The 21,047-nt window shown below is 46.3% G+C and overlaps 1 long non-coding RNA gene across 1 annotated transcript in view; it reads right to left on the reverse strand.

Moving 5' to 3' along the window:
* Positions 1 to 2,438, reverse strand: part of LOC146180984 (uncharacterized) — a 32,946-nt gene extending 30,508 nt beyond the window's left edge. Inside the window, exon 1 of the long non-coding RNA XR_014700402.1 lies at positions 2,347 to 2,438. This is a non-coding gene — a long non-coding RNA (uncharacterized LOC146180984). The remainder of the gene's footprint in view (positions 1 to 2,346) is intronic.
* Between the last annotated feature and the right edge of the window lie 18,609 nt (positions 2,439 to 21,047).

Here is a 21,047-nt window from a genome sequence, read left to right on the forward strand (position 1 = left end):
GTGAGTGGATAGGGTCCTTCGTTGTTTATTATATTATTATTATTATTATTATTATTATTATTATTATTATTATTATTATTATTATTATTATTATTTGCACTACCTAAGTAGCTTCATGCTTGATTCGGTTTAGGGGCAGAGTTGTCGCTGTCATGACAAATACCATCGGACATGCTTTTTTTGTTTTCTCTCCTAATTTGAAAAGCAACCACGAGTTAGGCGCGTTCGCTCATTTTGCACTGCAGTCTCTGCTTAAGGTAACACCAGTACTTCCTGACAGCCTATATGTACTTTGCTAAGGTTTAGGTATTATCAGCAGTCCCAGCAGTGTGTGTTTTATCGCCCTACGGTTTAGCGCTACCTTTTCCGGGTGTCGACAAACCTTTAAATTTCATTTTAGTAGTCCAGTTCGATTAATAGCCGTTTATTTTATTTAGCTCGAACCAGCTCGAACTAAAAGCATTTACTGGGTAAAGCTCTGTGTGTAAAAGAGCAGAATAAAAATGTAATATCTAATTTAATAGGGTAATGTATTTCACTTTAGTTTCTCCTGTAGATATTATTCTGTTCAGATATCTCATTAGTTTGTTAAAGTATCGCGCGTAAATGAGTAGAATCTCAATATTTACTAACGGATGAGCATGTCTTTGACCCTCGGTATACACACGTAATTCAGGACCGTCTTTGAGCGATTCTATATAGGCAGGAAAAAAAGAAAACCTGTGGTTTCAAAGCTATTTTCCTGTAAGGTTTGAAATAAAAGGGGAAATTCAGGTTTCCCTTGGCAAACTTGATTGAGCGTGCTTTTAGCTGGAATACTGAAATTGTTTTGTGTGTGTTGTAATAAAGTGTTATGTTGATATGCAGATATATAGATCTATAGTTCAAAACCTACCTGCCATGCGGGCTAGATCTTTAAATTAGGAATTGGGTGGATAAGGCATATCCGACCAGATATGCCTTATCTGGTACTCGAAATCAGGAATTGGGCAGATCAGGCTTATACAACCAGATATGCCTTATCTGGTACTCGAAATCAGGAATTGGGCAGATATGCCTTATTTGGCCCAGATCTGTCCTAATATACCATATCTGCCCAATTCCTGATATACCTGATCTGGATTTTTTTTTATAAGTCCAGATATGGCATTTCCGTAAGGGAAGAGAGCAACGACATCTTCCTCCTCAGAGTGGACCCTTTAGGGTTCCTGTCAAGTTACTATTAAGACGCTCCCGAACATATGCTACTTCCCTTCAAGAAGAGGTCGAGAGCAGTCTCCATGCTGCAGCCACCCACGGATGTCTGTTTAATTATTTGCCACTCATGAATTGCCTTTTGAATCTCCCTGAATACTTTACTCGGGAAACATTGACCTTCTGCCTTAAACAACCAAGAGCGACTCTCCCTGCGCCCTACAAACCCAGACGTCGTCGGTAGCCAGCTTCGTCTGGACAAGCGCCTTTACCCACCCCTTCATTCATCACAAGATGTGATCGAGGTTCGTCTTATCTGGTGCGTTTGATCAATCACCTCTATCTTCCAGGCTGCTCAGCAGTCGGATTCACCCTTGTTTCTTACCACCTTGCCCGACTGGCTTGGCGCTGAGGGGGAGCAGAGAACAGTGTATACGGGCAGCCCAGGCCTGTAATGTCTGACTGAATCAAAATGTTATACGACTTTGGCTATCTATCCCATTATTGTGGTTTTACGAAATTCTCCTCAGACCTTCAGAATGTCATATTCTCACTTCTCTTTCACTGAATATTCTGTGCATTGTTTTTGAAGTCTCTTGCCCCACCGCGGTGGCGCAGTGGTAGGGGCGCTCAACGGCTGTATGTGCGGTTGCGGGATCGAATCCCGGCCGCGGTGGCCGAATTTCGATGCCGTATCAACGGGTATAGCAGTCTAGCACACTGAGTACTGCGACACCACGGTGAGCAGAAGTGTCCGCTTTTCGATGGAGGCGAAAAGCCCGTGTTGTGGTCAGCATATGTTAGAGAACTCCAGGTGATCGAAATTTCCGGACGTCTCTTCATAGCCTGAGCCAAGTTGAGCCGTCAAACCCTATAAATAAGCCGAACAACCCGGTATTTTATTTTTACTGGCTTCACAACAGCGTTCGTGATAATATGAGAGACGGCGACGTGAGTCTGACGGATAGACAAACATCCAAAGACTTCATAGTTGTTGAAAAAATTGTTCCTGCTCCACGAAACAAAAGCAAGAGCGCCTCCCGCCTGTTCGGAGCAGTGATGGCGGCAGCAACTATGCTGATGAGCTATGCGAACTCGTCGAAGCAAGAAACTGGGGGTGTCGTTAACATGCTTGTGGAAACGGTGACTTACCCATCTTTTTCAGGATTATTCTTGACATATTTGCACTCCACATGTAACTCCGTTCCCACCCGAGCTTCGAAGATGGTGCTGTCGAAGGGTTTAAACTGCAATACACGTAGTCTCATTTGTATGCTTCAAGCGGTTCGTGCACGCAGGTTGGGCACAGCAGGAAATCTTAAACGATCTACGCCGTCGAACACAATGAACTCTCGAGCATTTCTCTAGGTTTGAATGAGCTATGGCTGGTATTACAAGGAAGCTTGTCAAATGTAAACACATCTCCGATAGTACCGTACATTTATGCTCTTGTTTTCTATCACAACGGTGAAGGCAGAGAGAAAAAGCTAAAAATGTAGCCTACCAAGCTCTTGCCTTCCGTAATACATTTTTGCCTGTATTTGTTTGCGGAATAAAATTACGTGATTTATCAAATAAAGCAAACACGCACAACCATTTCTCCGCACGACTTTGGCTTGTGTATGCGGTGTAATACGGGCGGATGCCTTGAGCTACGACGAATGAGTCTGTTCGAACTCTGAAAAGTATATAGGTGCTCGCACAAACATTGGTTGGATGGTCAGCTGAAGAAACCCACCCTATCTGAAATGCGAAATGCCGCCATGCCCGCAAACCTGAAGGACCACCGGTGGTAACGCAAGGAGAGGTTCGATCGCAGCTATTGTATCGCGGCCGCCAAACAGCTCAAGATATCTACGTCCTTGCAAATTGCGCTGCCTGCTTCTCGGAAAGCCTGCAATTGAATTTGTTACTTGCATCAAGAACATTGTGCGTACGATAAACCACCCAAGTTGGAGCTTCCGTCCGTCTTAACTGGTCTTAGGGTATTTAAGGAAAGCACCTGAGGGCGGACCGATTTGTGCTGAGCTCGCCCCGGTGCGTCGAGATTGTGTTGTGCAAGAAAACAAAAGAGCCGCTCCACCGAATGGAGAAGGTGGGAGACATCTCTGCAGTTGATGAGCCAGTAAATGGTTTGCTTCGATGGTGACCATGCTGAAGCCTTCAGGAGATACAAGTCTGCATAAACTTCACTCGAGCTCGACCTTAGCTCACGGGTTCAGCCGCAAAACGTTTCACAGTTTGAGCGCCTATGCATTCGCTCTAGCTTAAGGCGTCTGTCCGTTATAATGTGCGTACACCAGCCAACGTCGTGTAACACAAAGGTAAACAGGTGTAAAATAGTTGAACAAAGCGCGGACCGAAACCATAAGCGGAATTTATCAATTTTCTTGCATAGTGGGTGGAATAGCGCGAAAAGACGAAACACACAAGAAGAGACGCACAACAGACGAGCGCTCGTCCGTTGTGCGTCTCTTCTTGTGTGTTTCGTCTTTTCGCGCTGTTCCACCCACTCTGCAATTGTACCAACTCGCCCAACTGTCCCTCCTACTTCATTTATCAATTCTCGTCTAGCTCCGGAGTGCTGCACAGCTTATACATGTAAAAATATTCCCTAGGCAAAACTCCTCCACAGTTCTTCACATTATCTGCAATGCCCTTGATTTCAATTTGGATATCGCTAACGGGTGTTTCTTGCCTAAACCAGACAGCTATAGATTCTTCTGCTTCTGCCTACTGACGTTTAGTTTCACTGCAAATCTTCGCTGAGCTAAGAATAAGAGCAAGTACCATAAGAACAGGGTTTCGCTACCCTGCCACCATCTGCTCGATATGTACAAACATCAACACCAGCGATCACCACCTGATTTTATATAATACACATGTGATTATTATACATATATTATATCATATGTATATTACATATACATGCAATATAAAATCATGGATAAATTTCTAGAGCGCGAATCCGGGGTAAAAAAGGTAGTTCATTATTGTTTTACTGACCAGTGAGCTCAATATTTTTAGAAGATGCACCACCTTTATTCCCGTGAACTTCATCATTTCGCTCAACTGGTTTGTTCGATCGCAAAACTGTTATTTTTTCGGGGAACCGACATCTCGTAAACATTTATTCTCTTTTTATCTGTATTGAAAACCAAATTATGCAGACTGTTCACAAATATCACACAGTTAAAATCTACCAGTGCACTCTGCGATGACCCAAAACATTTCCTCAGCCCTTCACTGCGGCATACCTAATAGCCTGATCCCCTTTGGTACGTTGAACCAATGACCTAACCAATTCGCATATACTGCCAGCGCCACAGTACATGATCCTGATTCATGAATAATCATTTGACACGCATTAAAACGTATACCTTGCAGGGGCTAATTATGATCAAGTGATGCGGGCGGATGTTTTGTAATTTCAGGCTTTTGTAACGAGAATGCTGGTATTGAGTAAAAGACACAACCTTCTTTGAAGAACAATGAGTCCCCTTTTGTATCCACAGCATCACGCGCAACACTGCTTACATTTGTTTCAAATCAGAGTTGCTTGATTTTGCCACTTGAAGAGCAGCAATTGAAAGACCTTTAAGAGCGCGAAGTCTACGAGAAGGAGTTGTAATGCTGGCCTATCAGGTTCCAACAAATTTAACACTTGTGCTCAACGATAACCTAACAGCTGCGCTAAGCACATGAAGGTATGTGTGGCAGAGTGTTTGTTTAGGCAGAACGCGAAAATATGAAGGAATACAGAAAATTCGAACTGATACTGTCAAGCTGTTACGTTAGCCGTACACAGTGCCAGCGGCTCGCCTCCTTCCCCTTTTGTGCGCAGATGTCGTGACACCTCGTCGATGGACAGAACGACCAGCGTTTGTTTTTGTACGTTGGTGTGTGCGTTTCAGGCGATGACAGTTGGCCGGCAGTGCTGGCGCTTCGGAGTTGGAAAGAGGGCTTCGTTAGTCACAGTTCAAAGACGACGAGGAACAGATTGCCCCGAAGGAGACAGTGAATGGGGCTCACGGCTCCGCTGCACGCTCGTTTCTTTTTTGAAGTTCATTAAGGCAGAAGCCTCATAAAACGCAGAAAATATCGCCGGAAATTGTGGCCCCGAAAGTTCCGGCGTCGAGCCAAAGGTTGGCTTGGCCTTCCTGCCTACACGTCTATACTAATAATATCCAGGCCATCCCTTAGCGTGGTGCTTGAACGAAGAAAGCTGCGGACAAATTTACTCAGTGTATCCAATTCGCAGGTACAGGAGCACCGTCATACCGATACGAGCAACAAGCACCACTCAGTTCTGGACGGACAGTGCGCATCCAAAAGAGGTGTCGGCGAGAAAATGTAATATAGTTCAGACTTCGAAGTCTTTTAGGTCGTATAAGATAACCGCCGAAGATGGCACAAACTAGCGGTGCAATTGGCAGCATCTGCTTCCTATAAGAGAAGGTTTTCGACATAAAAACTTTCATCAGCCCGTTCAGGATCTAAACGAAGTGTCGCTGCCTCAACTCGCAGCATTCATGCCACCTTCAATTACCGCTCCTGGAGGCGAGCAACAGCACCCAAAAACTTAATTCAAAAGGTCAACCGGGCCCTGTACCGCCCTGTCTTTTGAGCTTGGTAAAATTGATGGCCTGGGCCCTTTTCCCAAGTAAACAACGGCCAATGAAAATATCATCGTGAAGACAGAGTGTACCGCTTACGAGGATGCACAACGTTAAGTCAATTATTTTTCGTCACAACACCCCCACTAGTTCTAGTTACAGCTGTGGCGACACACACTGCGCATATTTCCGCGCAGCCTCCGCTTTGTTAGCATCCGTCCAAGCATAACAGAGCCACACGCTGGACTTATCGATAAAACACACAGCGCCACCGCTGCGTCACCCGAGGCGTGCGTAACCGACGGCGGCTACAAAAACAGGCACGACGTTTTCTATTCCTCTTCAGAGACGGGTCTGGCGTTAGTATACTCCACCGCTACCACTGTTAACTGAACAAACAGTCGTTACGTTTTTACCTTGGGATTCATCCTTCGGCAGAAACGACATCCCACACAGCGTTACAGGTAGGAGAACGGTATTATTGTTGAGCTTGCCTGAGCCATAATTTATTGCAGCTGCATAAGACACCGGTGAAGTGATGCATAATACCAGTGGAGCACCGGCCATACGGATCATCAGGACAAGCGCAATGCCCTTCGAATTCCCCTGCATAACATTAGCGTGCAGTAGCCCGGTGCAGATAACTACCCAGATCGTGTCATCCACAGGAGAAGGTCACAAACTGTTACGATTCGCCACCGTCATGTGCGACCGCCGACGCGACTGCAGAGAAAGGCTGCGAACGTAAGAGCATCAGTCAAAGAAACGGGCATTTCGACCATTTCAGCGCCGTACATTCGGACACTCGACGCTGCCTCCCGCCAGCGTGTTCTGAAGTGTTCAAGCTACACGTGTCGTCACTTGCGTGAGTGCGGGTGTGTGGAAACGCTAGCCAAGCCCAGCGCTCGGCGGAGAGAGCGTCGCCCTCGGTCGGTAACAGGAGGTTTCTCCACCTCACCATGACTGAGTCAGCAAAGCTTGCTATAGCATGAATCATCCTCCCTTTCCTTTTGTACTTCCGAGTGTATACAAAGCAGCGGCTGCTTCCGCTGAGAGAAACGACGCAGGGACGACGCCGAGATACCCGCTCTGTGAGCGTATCAGTTTTCTCTTCAGGCCTGCTTCTCTGGCCGTTCCTACGTGATGCCGTACTAAACGTTGTTCTCGTTAGCCGGTTCAGTTCAGTTCAGTCGTTCAGTCGTGTCCGACTTTCCGTGACCCTATAGACCATGTCACACCACGCTTTCCGGTCTCTCACTATCTTCCTAACATCACATAACTTCATCTGCAGTGCCTCGAGGATGCCATCTAAACATCGCGTTCGCTGCCTACCCCTTCTCCGGCGACCCTCAACCTTTCCCAACATCAAATCTTTCTCCAGCGACTCCTCTCTTCTCATCAGATGACCAAAGTAGCTGAGCTTTAACTTTAGAATTTGACCCTCCAATGAGCAGTCAGGGTTTATGGTCGACAATATCGACTGATTTGATCTTCTGGCCGTCCATGGAACTCTCAAGAGTCTTCGCCAGCACCACAATTCAAAAGCGTCAATTCTTCGGCGGTCAGCCTTTTTCACAGTCCAACTCTCGCATCCATACATCGCAACTGGAAAGACCATAGCACGAGTTATACGGATCTTGGTTGGCAGATTAATGTCTCTGCTCTTTACTAGGCGGTCAAGGCTAACCATTGCTCTCTTTCCCAGAAGCAGGCGTCTCCTAATTTCATGGCTGCAGTCTCCTTCCGAGGTAATCTTAGAGCCCAAGAAGAGAAAATCTGTCACAGCTTCCACTTCTTGTCCATTGATGCTCCAGGACTTGATGGGGCAAGACACCATGATCTTTGTCTTTTTAATGTTCAGTTTAAGCCCAAACTTCACTCTCCTCTTGTGCGCGCATCAGAAGTCTCTTGAGTTCCACTTCACTTTCTGCCATTAAAGTGGTATCATTCGCATATCTAAGGTCGTTGATATGTTTTCCAGCAATCTTCACTCAAGCTGAAGACTCGTCCAGGCCGGCCTTCCTCATGATGCACTCTGCATATAGGTTAAATAGGCAGGGCGACAGTATACAGCCTTGCCTCACGCCTTTCTCAATCGGAAACCAATCAGTAAGACCATGCCCAGTTCTGACTGTGGCCTCTTGCCCTTCATATAGGTTCCTGAGGAGACAGATGAGGTGAATTGGAACTCCCATTTCTTGGAGAGCTTGCCACAATCTGCTGTGATCTACGCAGTCAAACGCTTTCGCATAATCAATAAAGCAGAAGTAGATGGGTTTCTGGAACTCCTTGCTTTTTTCATGATCCAGCGAAGGTTGGCAATTTCGTCTCTAGTTCCTCTGCCCTTGCGAAACCCAGCTTGCACGTCCGGATGCTCCCGATCCACATACTGCTGCAGCCTACCTTGAAGGATTTTTAACATCACCTTGCTAGCATGCGAAATAAGCGCGATCGTGCGGTAGTTGGAACAATCTTTGGCACTGCCTTTCTTGGGAATGGGGATGTAAACTGACCTCCTCCAATACTGTGGTTACTGCAGGGTTGTCGAAATCTTCTGACATAATGTATGCAGAATGTTAGCGTCATGGTTGAGGTTTTGAAGCAACTCAGCTGGGATGCCATCAATTCCGCTTTGTTCTTAGCAAGGCTGGCTAAGGCCCATTCAACTTCACTCTTCAGGCTGCCCGGCTCGCGATCAGTAATCACAACCGTCTTATGTTGGGTTCGCACATTCGGGTCCTTCTTGTACAGTTCTTCTGTGTATTCCTGCCACCTCTTCTTTATCTCTGAGGCTTCAGTGAGGTCCTTGCCTCGTTTGTCCTTTATCACGCCCAGCTTAGCACAGAAGCTCCCTTTGATATCTTTGATTGTCTTATACAGAGCTCTTGTGCTCCTTAATTGGCTGTTGTCCTCAACTGCTTGGCACTGTATGTTCAGGAAGGCATTCTTATCTCTCTTTGATATTTTCTGAAAATCCGCATTGAGAACCTTGTATCTTTCTCTTTCCCCCATAACTTTTGCCATCCTCCTTTCCTCAGCTATTTGAAAAGCCTCTTCAGATAACCAGTTTGCTTTCTGGCATTTCTTTTGCTTTGGAATTACCTTAGTAGCAACTTGTATTATATCACGAACATCAGTCCACATGTCTTCGGGCTCTCTGTCTTCTAGACCTAATTCTTGAAATCGATTCCTCACTTCCACAGCATATTCTAATGGAATTTGATCCAGATCATACCTGAAAGGCCTTCTAGTTTTCTGCGTTTTCCTCAATCGAAGCTTAATTTTGGCAACAAGAAGCTGATGATCGGTGCCACAATCGGCCCCAGGCCTTGTTTTTACTGCTTGTATAGCGCTTCTCCATCTCTGCCGGCAAAGAATATAATCGATCTGATTCCTGTACAGACCGTCCGGTTAAGTCCATGTGTACAGGCGCCTCTTGTGCTGTTGAAAATGAGTATTCGCTATGGTCAGGTTGTTTTCTTGACAAAACTCTACTAGCCTCTGCCCAGCTTCATTTGGCTCGCCAAGACCGAACTTGCCTGTAATTCCGGATATTTCTTCGCTCCCGACCTTAGCATTCCAGTCTCCTATGAGAAAAACGACGTCTGATGATGGGGTGCGGTCTAAAAGGCATTGTAGGACCGCATAAAATCTCTCAACGTCAGCTTCTTCAGCAGTAGTGGTCGGTGCATAGACTTGGATAACTGTTATGTTGAAAGGGTGACCAGTGCTAGGGTACAACCCCAAAAACGACCGAATGATTTCACTTCGAATCCATGGATTCGAAGTGAAATCATTCGGTCGTTTTTGGGGTTGTACCCTAGCACTGCTTTGCCCATTCTTCTGTTTACTATGAGAGCGACCCCATTCCTTCCCTTGGATTCGTGCCCACAATAAAAGACATAATGGTCGCCGGAGTTAAATTCTCTCATTCCGGTCCACTTGAGCTCGCTGATACCCAAGATATCAATGTTCAATCTTTCCATTTCTCTCTTTACGACATCCAGTTTACCTTGCGTCATAGATCTTAAATTCCATGTTGTTATGTGATATATCTCCTTGCAACATCGGACTTTCCGGTCGACGCCTCGCCATTTGCCGGGACTGCTGATGAACACCGAGCCGCAAGGCCAACGTTTTCCTTGGGGCTCCGAGCCTCATCTAACAAAACACAGACGAAATTTACGTGAGCGTCTACATGTAGAGCGTCGAAGCCCCACGACTTAGCGCGTATCGATGCGTGAAACTGCAATCTACACCGCATGCAGTAGAAGCCATGTGACTGTGTGTGGGTGTCTATGTCAATTCGTTGCCTTAAAATATTATGCCGTTATCTCAAACTGTATGCTATACTTATCATGCTAAATTGGGGTTTTTGTGACAGTGTGGATTCGTAACTTATTATCATGAGTCTAACTATGCCCACATAAATTGGAAGGCCTTTTACGATGATTTCCTCAATTCTCTATTGACAAAAAAACGCTTAGGCACAACAATCTCATGTTTTTCTGATACATTTGTATAAAAGTACTATATGAAATGTGTATGAGTTTAGTATGAGAAACCCTGTATGAGTCTATTGATATCTCATAGCTTTTTCTGTGGTGAAGTATCCTATGATATGAAAAAGTTAACTCAAGTTGACCTGTACTCGTGTGTCCCGATACTCACTATGCCTTTTTCGAACAGTTTGTCCTTGGTGGCCTGTGGTACCGTTGTCTGCCTTCCTGGTGTCAGAGTGGTCCAGTGGATGCAGCAGACGGTCGGGGCCGGGTCTTTCGCGCTGCCAAAGCGCACGAATCCGGGAATTTCGTCCACATTGGCGGACTGCGCCTCGCCAACTTTCTCATCGTCTATGTAGCCCTACAGGAAAATCATGAGACAGGAACAAACTATCAGGTTGTCAGTAACTATAGAAAAGCTAGCTAAGAAGTGAATCAATGCTTCGAAAACACCGCAATAAAGTAGCTGTCACATATGTGCTGTTAAAGAACAGAAATAAAGCGCAGACATATATGAGGCTGCCACAAACGATTGCCACTTGGTATTCAAAAAAGATGCCGCAGACACTTATACTTTACCCGGAAATTACGCTTGTACTGAACATTTGTGGACAGCCCTTTGCTTTAAAACGTTTTTAGGGTATTTTGGCCCGAGACCTGAAAAAACGGTCACAAATGCTACGAAAGCGTTCCATGCGTCGATGTGTTAGATGAAGGGCCACACGGCACAGTGGTAAAACACGAAATAAATATTTGAAATAAATATTTTCTACTTAAGTTGTCCTCAACTTCCGTAGAACTCTCTTGGTGGAGGCTAACCAAGAGAGTTCTACTTAAGTTGAGGACAACACAGAGGGCTATGGAACGAAAAACGGTAGGGGTAACATTAAGAGATAGAAAGCGTGCAGAGTGGGTCAGAGAAATAACTCAAGTTACCGATATTCTAGTATAAATTAAGAAGAAGAAATGGACATGGGCAGGACATGTAGTGCGAAGAGAGGATAACCGATGGTCGCTGAGGGTAACAAAATGGATTCCAAGGGAAGAAAAGCGTAGCAGGGGGCGGCAGAAAGTTAGGTGGGCGGATGAGATTAAGAAGTTCGCAGGGGTCAAGTGGATGCAGCTAGCACAGAACCGGGTTAAGTGGAGAAATATGGGAGAGGACTTCGCCCTGCACTGGGTATAATCAGGCTGGTGATGATGATGATGATGAAATATTTGAAAAAATATGGTCAACCTTCATGCTTGGTGCGTAATTGATAGATCCCGCCTTAGGCATCGTAAGCATCTCTGCCCTTCTCTTCCTAACGGTACACTGTCTAATATAGCTTTACTTGTTTAAAGCTAATATAATCTAATGAAACCATGCGTTTGTTTCTTCCTAACGATAAAAAGAAGCTGAATCAAAAGGTCTTTAATGCCTGGCAAGGCCTTGCGGACTTTGGAGCAGAGTGAAGTGGAAGAAGGCAATGCTTTTCAAAGCGAAAAATGAGGCTAGCAGGTTTTTTTTTTTTCAGAAGCGATCACAGAAGTGCACAAACCTCGTCGTAAAACCAAATTTCGTCTTTGCGGAGGGATAAATAAATTAAAAATGCAATAGCGTGTTCCGGTGGTAATACCTATACTACAAAATGTACAATACACGTGAAATGTGATATGAACGCCTCCGAATATCAGATTTAAATTGTTTCGAGATTACACATGTGAATTATTATTAAGGCGCCTTTGATCATTTCGTTATTATCTTCGTAGGAATGGTGAATGCAAGATGGAACGAAAAGGGATTTGTGGTAGGTGTCCGTTAACTGTTTCCCGTGCTTGATAAAAGCCCTAGAAACGAGTTTCATTTGCGTTCGAAGGTTGTGCTCGGATAAAGAAGGGTCCGGAATGGTCACACATAGCTGGGGTTTGTGTCTGTGTTGCAATAACAGCAAATAATTCCGAGAGCACTATGGAGTCTGCACTGCAGAAATGCGAAAGACAAACCATTGCTGGAGCACACGGTGCATTGCGTTTGATAATATTATCATTATCAACTAAATGCACTGTCATTATCATTGCTAATGTCATCATTGTTATTATCGCTAATTGCAGCTTCATTGTTATCTCTACTATCATCCTCATGCTAGACAAGGAGAATTATGATGCGCGATTTAGGACCCCAGGCGTTAACGCTTCTTATTAGGAGGCGTTGGATCTCTGCGCGAGATTACACGAGATGTATTCTTGTCTAACGTACCTGCTATCTGCAATCGCACCCTTGAACGCGCGCCAAGGAACCCCACGCGATAGGAGCGGTGGTGTGCCGTCAAAAATGACGTAGAGCTACGTCACTTCAAATCGAAATCCTTTATTCAGTATTTTGTACAAAAATACTAGGGCACGAACAAAAAGCTACTTTACTAGTAGCTTGACGGGGTTCCTGTCTCTGCCTTGGCATGGGTGGAAGCCAAAGACAAACAGGCACCTATGCACAGTACAGAATTCACAATGCTTTCAGATCACACACACTAAAACACAACATAGCATGCACTTCCTAGGGAAATCAGATTAACAACAGCAATAAAAAGAGAAAAATACAGGATTCAGTAAAGTCGTTCAGTCGTGTCCGACTCTTCGTGACCCTATAGACCATGTCACACCACGCTTTCCGGTCTCTCACTATCTTCCTAACATCACATAACTTCATCTGCAGTGCCTCGAGGATGCCATCTAAACATCGCGTTCGCTGCCTACCCCTTCTCCGGCGACCCTCAACCTTTCCCAACATCAAATCTTTCTCCAGCGACTCCTCTCTTCTCATCAGATGACCAAAGTAGCTGAGCTTTAACTTTAGAATTTGACCCTCCAATGAGCAGTCAGGGTTTATGGTCGACAATATCGACTGATTTGATCTTCTGGCAGTCCAAGGAACTCTCAAGAGTCTCCGCCAGCACCACAATTCAAACGCGTCAATTCTTCGGCGGTCAGCCTTCTTTCCAGTCCAACTCTCGCATCCATACATCACAACTGGAAAGACTCTAGCACGAGTTTACGGATCTTGGTTGGCAGACTAATGTCTCTGCTCCTTACTAGGCGGTCAAGTCTAGCCATGGTTCTCTTTCCAAGAAGCAGGCGTCTCCTGATTTCATGGCTGCAGTCTCCTTCCGGGATAATCTTGGAGCCCAAGAAGTGAAAATCTGTCAAATCAAAGTTTCCACTTCTTGTTCCTTGATGCTTCAGGACTTGATAGGGCAAGACGCCATGATCTTTGTCTTTTTAATGTTCAGTTTAAGCCCAAACTTCTCACTCTCTTCTTGTACGCGCATCAAAAGTCTCTTGAGTTCCACTTCACTTTCTGCCATTAAAATGGTATCATTCGCATATCTAAGGTTGTTGATACGTTTTCCAGCAATCTTCACTCCAGCTGAAGACTCGTCTAGACCGGCCTTCCTCATGATGCACTCAGCATATAGGTTAAATAGGCAGAGCGACAGTATGCAGCCTTGTCTCACTCCTTTCTCAATCGGAAACCAATCAGTAAGACCATGCCCAGTTGTGACTGTGGCTTCTTGCCCTTCATACAGGTTCCTGAGGAGACAGACGAGGTGAATTGGAACTCCCATCTCTTGGAGAGCTTGCCACAATTTGCTGTGATCTACGCAGTGAAACGCTTTCGCATAATCAATAAAGCAGTAGATGGGTTTCTGGAACTCTTGCTTTTTCCATGATCCAGCGAACACTTTGCACGAAATGATTGTTTGGCAGTCACTGTAAAAAAAATAAATTAAAATGGCAGGTTTGCGTGCTCTCTAACATGAGGTGTTCTTTCCATTTTTTTCTTTGAGATGTGTATCGATACTGCTTTCTTCTAATAGATTAAGGTGTTTCGGCATGTGGTACTGTAGTCTGTGTAGGCCATGACTGGTACTTGAAAAAGGAATTACCCACAATTCCCTTCTTTTAATTAGGTAAAATGTTTCCAGTGTTTTCTAAGATTGCATTGGTTTATAAAAGTGTTATTGTTATGTCTGATAGCTTCTCTGTGTTTAATAATGAGGTTGAATTTGTGGACGGGCTGGAGAGGAAGCACATTAAAAGAGACAAATAGTTCATTAGTATGGGCGTGATAGGGGACATTTGCTACGTGACGAATGGCTTTTTCTGCAGTAGGCACAACTTATTTATATTACCTTGGGTTGTGCCAGTCAAGATAAAGCTACAATAATTGACGTGAGAGAGAAATAGTGAATTGTAAAGCAGAAGCTTAATTTTTAAAGGAAGCATCTGCCTGAACCGACAAAGCAAACCAGTAACTTTTGCTAGGCGACAAACGGAGCAGACACTTATTTTTCGACTTGTTCACAGGCACTCCGACCATTCTTCATCGTAATCAAGCACATGATAATCAAGCTGCTGCAAGGTGATCAACGGAGGCAGCTGCGCAGACCGGTGTGAGCAAGCCCAGCGCGGAACCACGTGACCCGCTTCACTTGAACCTTGTCCGCGTGACGATTTTCTGCTTTCAACTGGTTCGTCTAGGCGGCGCTGACCCTCAGTTTTTTCTTGGGCTGGGCGCTCTGTTTACTTCTGTCCGCACCTGTACTGTATAAAGTTCACTTTACAGCATTACATAGCTCGCCTTAATTCTAGCGTTCTGCTGTCGTGCTGCAGCTAAATGGCACAAGAAAAAAAATTACCGACGATTACGTTACTTCCTAATGCAAAATTTGAGCGCAGCAAATAAGCTGTTTCATCTTTTCGATAGATTGAGGCAAAGAAATCGAGCAACACATGTATGCGCTATCACAGAATTTTTTCGTCTCGCTCATGGCTCAGAAAGAACTGGCAGATAATTTCGCAGTGGCGAACGGCAGCGGCAATTTCGGCTCGGGCGGTGCACATATACAGATCCGCCGCCACCGATCTGGCTCTCTGATTGCCACCGCACAGGGGTTGCATTGGAGGAGGAGCGAAGAAAGGAATTAAGTTCGAGCCGGCGCTTTGACAACCGGAGACTCGCAGGAAGAGGGGGGAGGGGGGCGGCGTGTACACCCAGCGGCAAACGATGGGGGCAGAAGCACGCGCAGCAAGCGGACAACGCGATAAAGGGAGGAGGGAAGAGATAGCATCGACTGACTGATGCTGCTGACGCCGATAGTGAGTCAACCCCAGCTGCGGAGTTGGTTTCAGGGACAACGCCGCCGATGCCGACGCAAACAATATGATACCCTCGCTTCCGCAGCGCCAAAAACCAGGTCTAGCCGTGGGAAGGTGGTCACGTATTCGTCGACGTGCCGGGGCCTACGTGAAATAACCGGCGCGTCGGCAACTGAAGAGCACCCTATCCGCCACACAGGAACAAGGGGGGGGGGGGGCCCTCCCCTCCTCTTTCTGCATGGCGGCGACGGTGTTCTATGCAGTCACGTTATCTTGACTCTCTAGCGGCGTCAGCGGCATCCAGCGGTATCATTCGGTCGCTGCTAGCGCTGGGGGGATGAAAGGGGGGCGGAGTTGGTTACGAGGCCGACGCCGACGCGAAACCCAGGAACGGACGCCAAACAGCTGCACTTTAAAATAGTACGTTGCTTGCCTGCGTATACACATACATATTGTCACGTGGTGGTGACAAGACCGTAGACACCAAAAGAAGACACAGGCTGGATGGTACTGAAATTAACTCTTTATTGGGCTGACTTGCGCCCGCAAAAGAACTAAGCAACTCGGCGGCGGCGATAGCAACAATCGTGCTCGTGGATCGTTGAACAAAGAATGCCCGTCGCACTTGTCAACGCTCAATTTAAAGGCTGCTCAGAAAAATCTAGATAACGTCGCAAACTGCTAGTAGCACAACCTGGAACATTGTAGAAACATACGCGAGTGATCGGAATCTTCGAGACAGATCTCGGCGCATCGACAAAGAAAATGATAACGCGTCGTATCGAGACAACGAGCATGAACAAACACGGGATACAGAATTGATAAGTGCGCCAGAATAACATTGATAAGGTCATTGAGGAGAGCATGTTGCCGGGCTAGTTGGTGATCCATTAAGTAAAACATTTAGCGCAAAAAAAGAACACAAAGGACAAAGAAAAACACATAAGACGTTTGACGAACGCTAACTACCAACTCCTTATTTAAACCTAAGTACACAGCTTATATATGAAAAAATAGAGCATGCGCAGAAGGGGGCAGATAAAACAGTAGCAGTCAACCCAAAAACATGTCTAGAAAGGCACATTCCGCCGAGTACATGTGTACAGATGTATCGATAACACAAAGATCGGATAGCTTATCTATATGATATGCCTCTAACAGAAGTCTTGCCTTATAATTCCCACTTTTGCCCAGGGCAGGATTTGACAAGACGACGATTCTGGGCAAAAGTGGGAATTATAAGGCAAGACTTCTATGAAAGGCATATCATATAGATAAGCTATCCGATCTTTGTGTTAGCGATACATCTGTACACATATGTACTCGGCGGAATGTGCCTTTTTAGACATGTTTTTGTGTTGACTGCTACTGTTTTATCTGCCCCCTTCTGCGCATGCTCGATTTTTTCATATATAATCTGTGCACTTCGGCTTACCGTGCATTAGGTTATTTAAAACGTAACCTCCGAGGTGCACCTTCTTCCACACGGAAGTTGGCATATCAAACATTTGTCCGCCCTCAGCTTGAACACACATCTTCCATTTGGTCACCCCACCAACATTACTTAATTCATTCCCTAGAGCGCGTACAAAATCGTGCCGTTCGTTTCATTTCTCGCAACTATTGCCGACATTCCAGCATAACTAACATTAAGGCGTCGTTATCCCTTCCATCCTTAGAGTCTCGCAGAACAGTAGCACTTCTCTGCCTTTTCCATAAAATTGTTTATGGCCATCATTCCTTCACACTACCTCTCACAAAACCGGCCCGCACATCTCACCGATTGTATAATCACTTGTTTTAAACGCCTTTGGAGAAGAACCATTGCATTCAACTCATCATCCCTGTCCCGTGCATTCATTTATTGGAATAGTCTTCCTGACAACACTGCTCATATTTCAGATTATGTTATCTTCAAAGAGAAATTTAGCACCATTTTGTTCTGAAGTGGGTGGTTACTGCAGCGTGTTCTATAGTGTACTTTTCAAACTTTGTTCTCTTTTCTTGTGTTTGCCATTGTATAACGATAACGTTTTCAAAATAACGATGTTAAAATAACCATCTTCTACTTGCTTCTGTTTTGCACCCCAGTCATGTAACCCCCTCACGCAATACTCCAATCGGAGCCCGTGAGGTATCTTTATATAAAAAACAGAACAAGGGGATTGCAGAATCTGAGGGCAACGTCAAAAAAATTTAGGTGGTAGTTAAAACTGCAGTTGTCCTTCCATCTGATAGACGTGTGCTGCCTGATGCTATAAATCAAGACATGATGGACAGCTTTAAGAAATATTTTGCAGATGTAGGGCATACCTTGGCTGCAGTTTCCAGATAATTTGAATCTTGCGCGCTTGTCAAGGCCTGCTAATCTACTTTATGCAACATTAGTCTGGGGTACCACGACGAATTACAATAGGCTGCTTGTACTGCACAAGCGCATTCTACGTCTATTTGAGAACTACAAAGGTAAAATAAGTGACTTTCCACAAATATGATTTATTACCAGACAACAAGGTATATTGCTTTTGTAAGAGAAGGTTTAATCGACACGTCGAGGCCGGCGTCGAGGCCGGCGAGGAAGCTTACGATGATTAAACCAGCACGATGATCTGCGCGATCAAAATTCCACAGACTGCTTCCTCTTCGTCAGCGTCTAGCAAAATGGGCTCATCTTCTTCTTCACAATGCCCCCCTGAGAAAAAGGAGCCATCCTGGCGACTTAAGGGGACGAAGATACAATAGGATCGTAGAACGGCTTAAAGTGCTGCACATGTAGTACAGTCTCGCGGCCACGGCGTCGCAAATCGGAAGATGGCGTGAGTGGCTCAACAATGTAGTTCAAGTGCGCTCGACGACATGGTAGGGCCCAAGATACTTGGAGATCAATTTTTTTTTAGAGGTCAGGGCTGCCGGATGGAATTCATAGCCACACGACTGAGCCGGGCTCGAAGTGTGGTGCATTCTTCTGATCGGTGTCATGGCGATATTTTTGGCGCCACTGAGAGTCGGTCATGAACGTGCGGGCAATCTGGCGGAATTCTTCGGCATACTGTGCAGCTTCGGTCACTGTAGTGCATTCTGATGCGTCAGGGTTGTAGGTGAGTACAGTATCAAGGGGAGCAGATGGATGCCGATCGTAAAGCAAAGAGAACGGAGAGAAACCCGTGCTAGATTGCGTAGCAGTGTTGTACGCGTAGGTGATATAAGGAAGGACAATGTCCCAGTTCATGTGGTTGGATACGACGTACTTCGCGAGCATGTCACCGAGGGTGCGATTAAATCGTTCAGTAAGGCCGTTTGTTTGCGGGTGGTAGGCGGTGCAAGTCCGGTGAATGATTTTGCACTGAGCGAGCAGAGCTTAAACGACGTCAGATAAGAAAGCAAGGTTTCTGTCGCTGAGCAGTTCACGAGGAGCACCGTGGCGAAGAATAAAGTTCTTCAATAAGAAACCGGCCACATCTCCGGCTGTTGCAGCTGGGAGCGCGGCGTTTTCGGCATATCGCGTCAGGTGGCCGACGGCGACCATGACCCAGCGATTGCCATCCCCTGTGTACGGAAGAGGGCCATAGAGGTCAATTTCAATGCGGTTGAAGGGTCTAAGCGGGCATGTGTGAGGCTGTAACTCACCAGCCGAACGGTGAGAGGCAGGTTTGCGGCGTTGGCTAGTCCGCCACGATCGAACGTACCTGAGAACCGAGTTGTGCATACCGCGCCAATAGTAGCGAAGATGGATTCGAGTGTACGTCTTTAAAACTCTGGTGTGGCCGCACTGCGGATCGGCATGAAAAGCTGTACATACTTGAGTCCGTAAATGACGCGGAATCACGTGGAGCCATTTCCGTCCACTTGAGTTGTAGTTGCGCCGGCAAAGGAGGTTATCGCGAATCTCATAGGGGGAAGCTCGACGGCGAATGGCGCGTGAAGGGGTAATCGCTGACTGGTTGGACAGGTAGTCAAAAAGAGATGCGATCCATGAAACCTTCCGTTGTTCGGCAGGCATGTCTCTGACATCGATTGAAGACGCCTCGGAGTCTAAGACGGAGAGGCTGGCAAGGTCAGCTGGAAGCGGCGAGCGAGACAAAGCGTCGGCGTCTTTATGTTTGCGACCAGATAGGTAAATAACACGGATATCGTATCCTTGCATACGAAGAGCCCGCCCTGCCAAGGCATGATGGTCCGTGACTACATCAAAAGAACGGCTGTAAAGGTAAGGGCGAAACTTTGTGAGTGCCCAGACAATGGCCAAGCACTCCTTTTCCGTTACAGAGTAGTTCGCTTCGGCTTTCGTGAGATTATGGCTGGCGTAAGCGACTACGTATTCACCGAAGCCAGAGGGGCGCTGAGCAAGCACAGCGTCGAGGCCGACACCACTCGCGTCTGCGTGCACTTCGGTTGTCGCCTGGGGTCAAAATGGCGCAGGATGGATGGGGCTGTGAGGAGGCGGCGCAAAGAGTTGTAGGCGTCGTCGCATGCTGGTGACCACAGCGAAATGTCTGAGTTATCGCCGATGAGCGCAGTCAGCGGGGCGACAATGGAAGCGAAGTTCCGTATAAAACGCTGAAAGTATGAGCACGGGCCCAAAAAACTCCCTAGTTGCTTGATGGTAGTAGGTTTCGAAAACGGAGCCACAGATCGAAGTTTGGCGGGATCCGGACGTATACTCTCCTTGGACACAACGTGGCCCAAAATGGTCATCTCACGAGCAGCGAAACGACACTTCTTCAAGTTGAGCTGCAGACCGGCGTTCGCAAGACATGTCAAGACCTGCTTCAGGCAAGAGAGGTGGGTTGCAAAGTCCGGTGAGAACACCACGATGTCGCCAAAGTAACAGAAGCACGTCTTCCACTTCAGGCCACGCATAATTGTATTCATCATACGCTCGAATGTAGCAGGAGCATTACAGAGACCGAAGGACATGACGGTAAATTCCAAGAGGCCATCGGGGGTGACAAATGTGGTTTTAGGGCGATCTTCCGCAGCCATGGGCACCTGCCAGTAACCGGATCGTAAATTGATCGAGCGAAGAAAAGACTTCAGCACTTTGTAAACAGTCCAATGCTTCATCTATACGCGGAAGAGGGTAGACGTCTTTTCTCGTGATTTTGTTTAGGCGAGGGTAGTCAACGAAGAAGCAAATAGAATCGTCTTTTTCCGCACTAGGACGACAGGGGAGGACAAGGGACTGTTAGAAGGCTCAATCACTCCATTCTGATGCATTGTGTGAACTTGGCCTTCAATAACTCGGCGCTCGGTGGCAGACACTCAATAGGGACACTGGCGCAGAGGAGGATGGGAACCGGTGTCAATGTGGTGTACAACAGTTGATGTGCGGCTCAAAGCTGGCTGGTGAGAGTCGAATGAAGAGCGGAACTGATGAAGCAGCGCGAGAAGTTCAGAGCGTTGAGGTTCAGGAAGATTGGCATCGATGGAGCGGAGGAAAACGATGGTAGAAGACTGGTCCAGCGCAAAAACAGGCGGTGTGAGTGCAGCCAAGTCAGCAGGCTGTGAAGCGGGTGTTGCGTCACCGGGGAGAATAGAATCAATGAGCTGGATGGTGCCGAGGCATTCACCGCGACGCAAGGATACGGAAAATGAG

The sequence above is a fragment of the Amblyomma maculatum genome, chromosome 8 (assembly GCF_055883805.1).
Source record: "Amblyomma maculatum isolate TAMU_Amacu chromosome 8, ASM5588380v1, whole genome shotgun sequence".
Lineage (NCBI taxonomy): Eukaryota > Metazoa > Arthropoda > Arachnida > Ixodida > Ixodidae > Amblyomma > Amblyomma maculatum.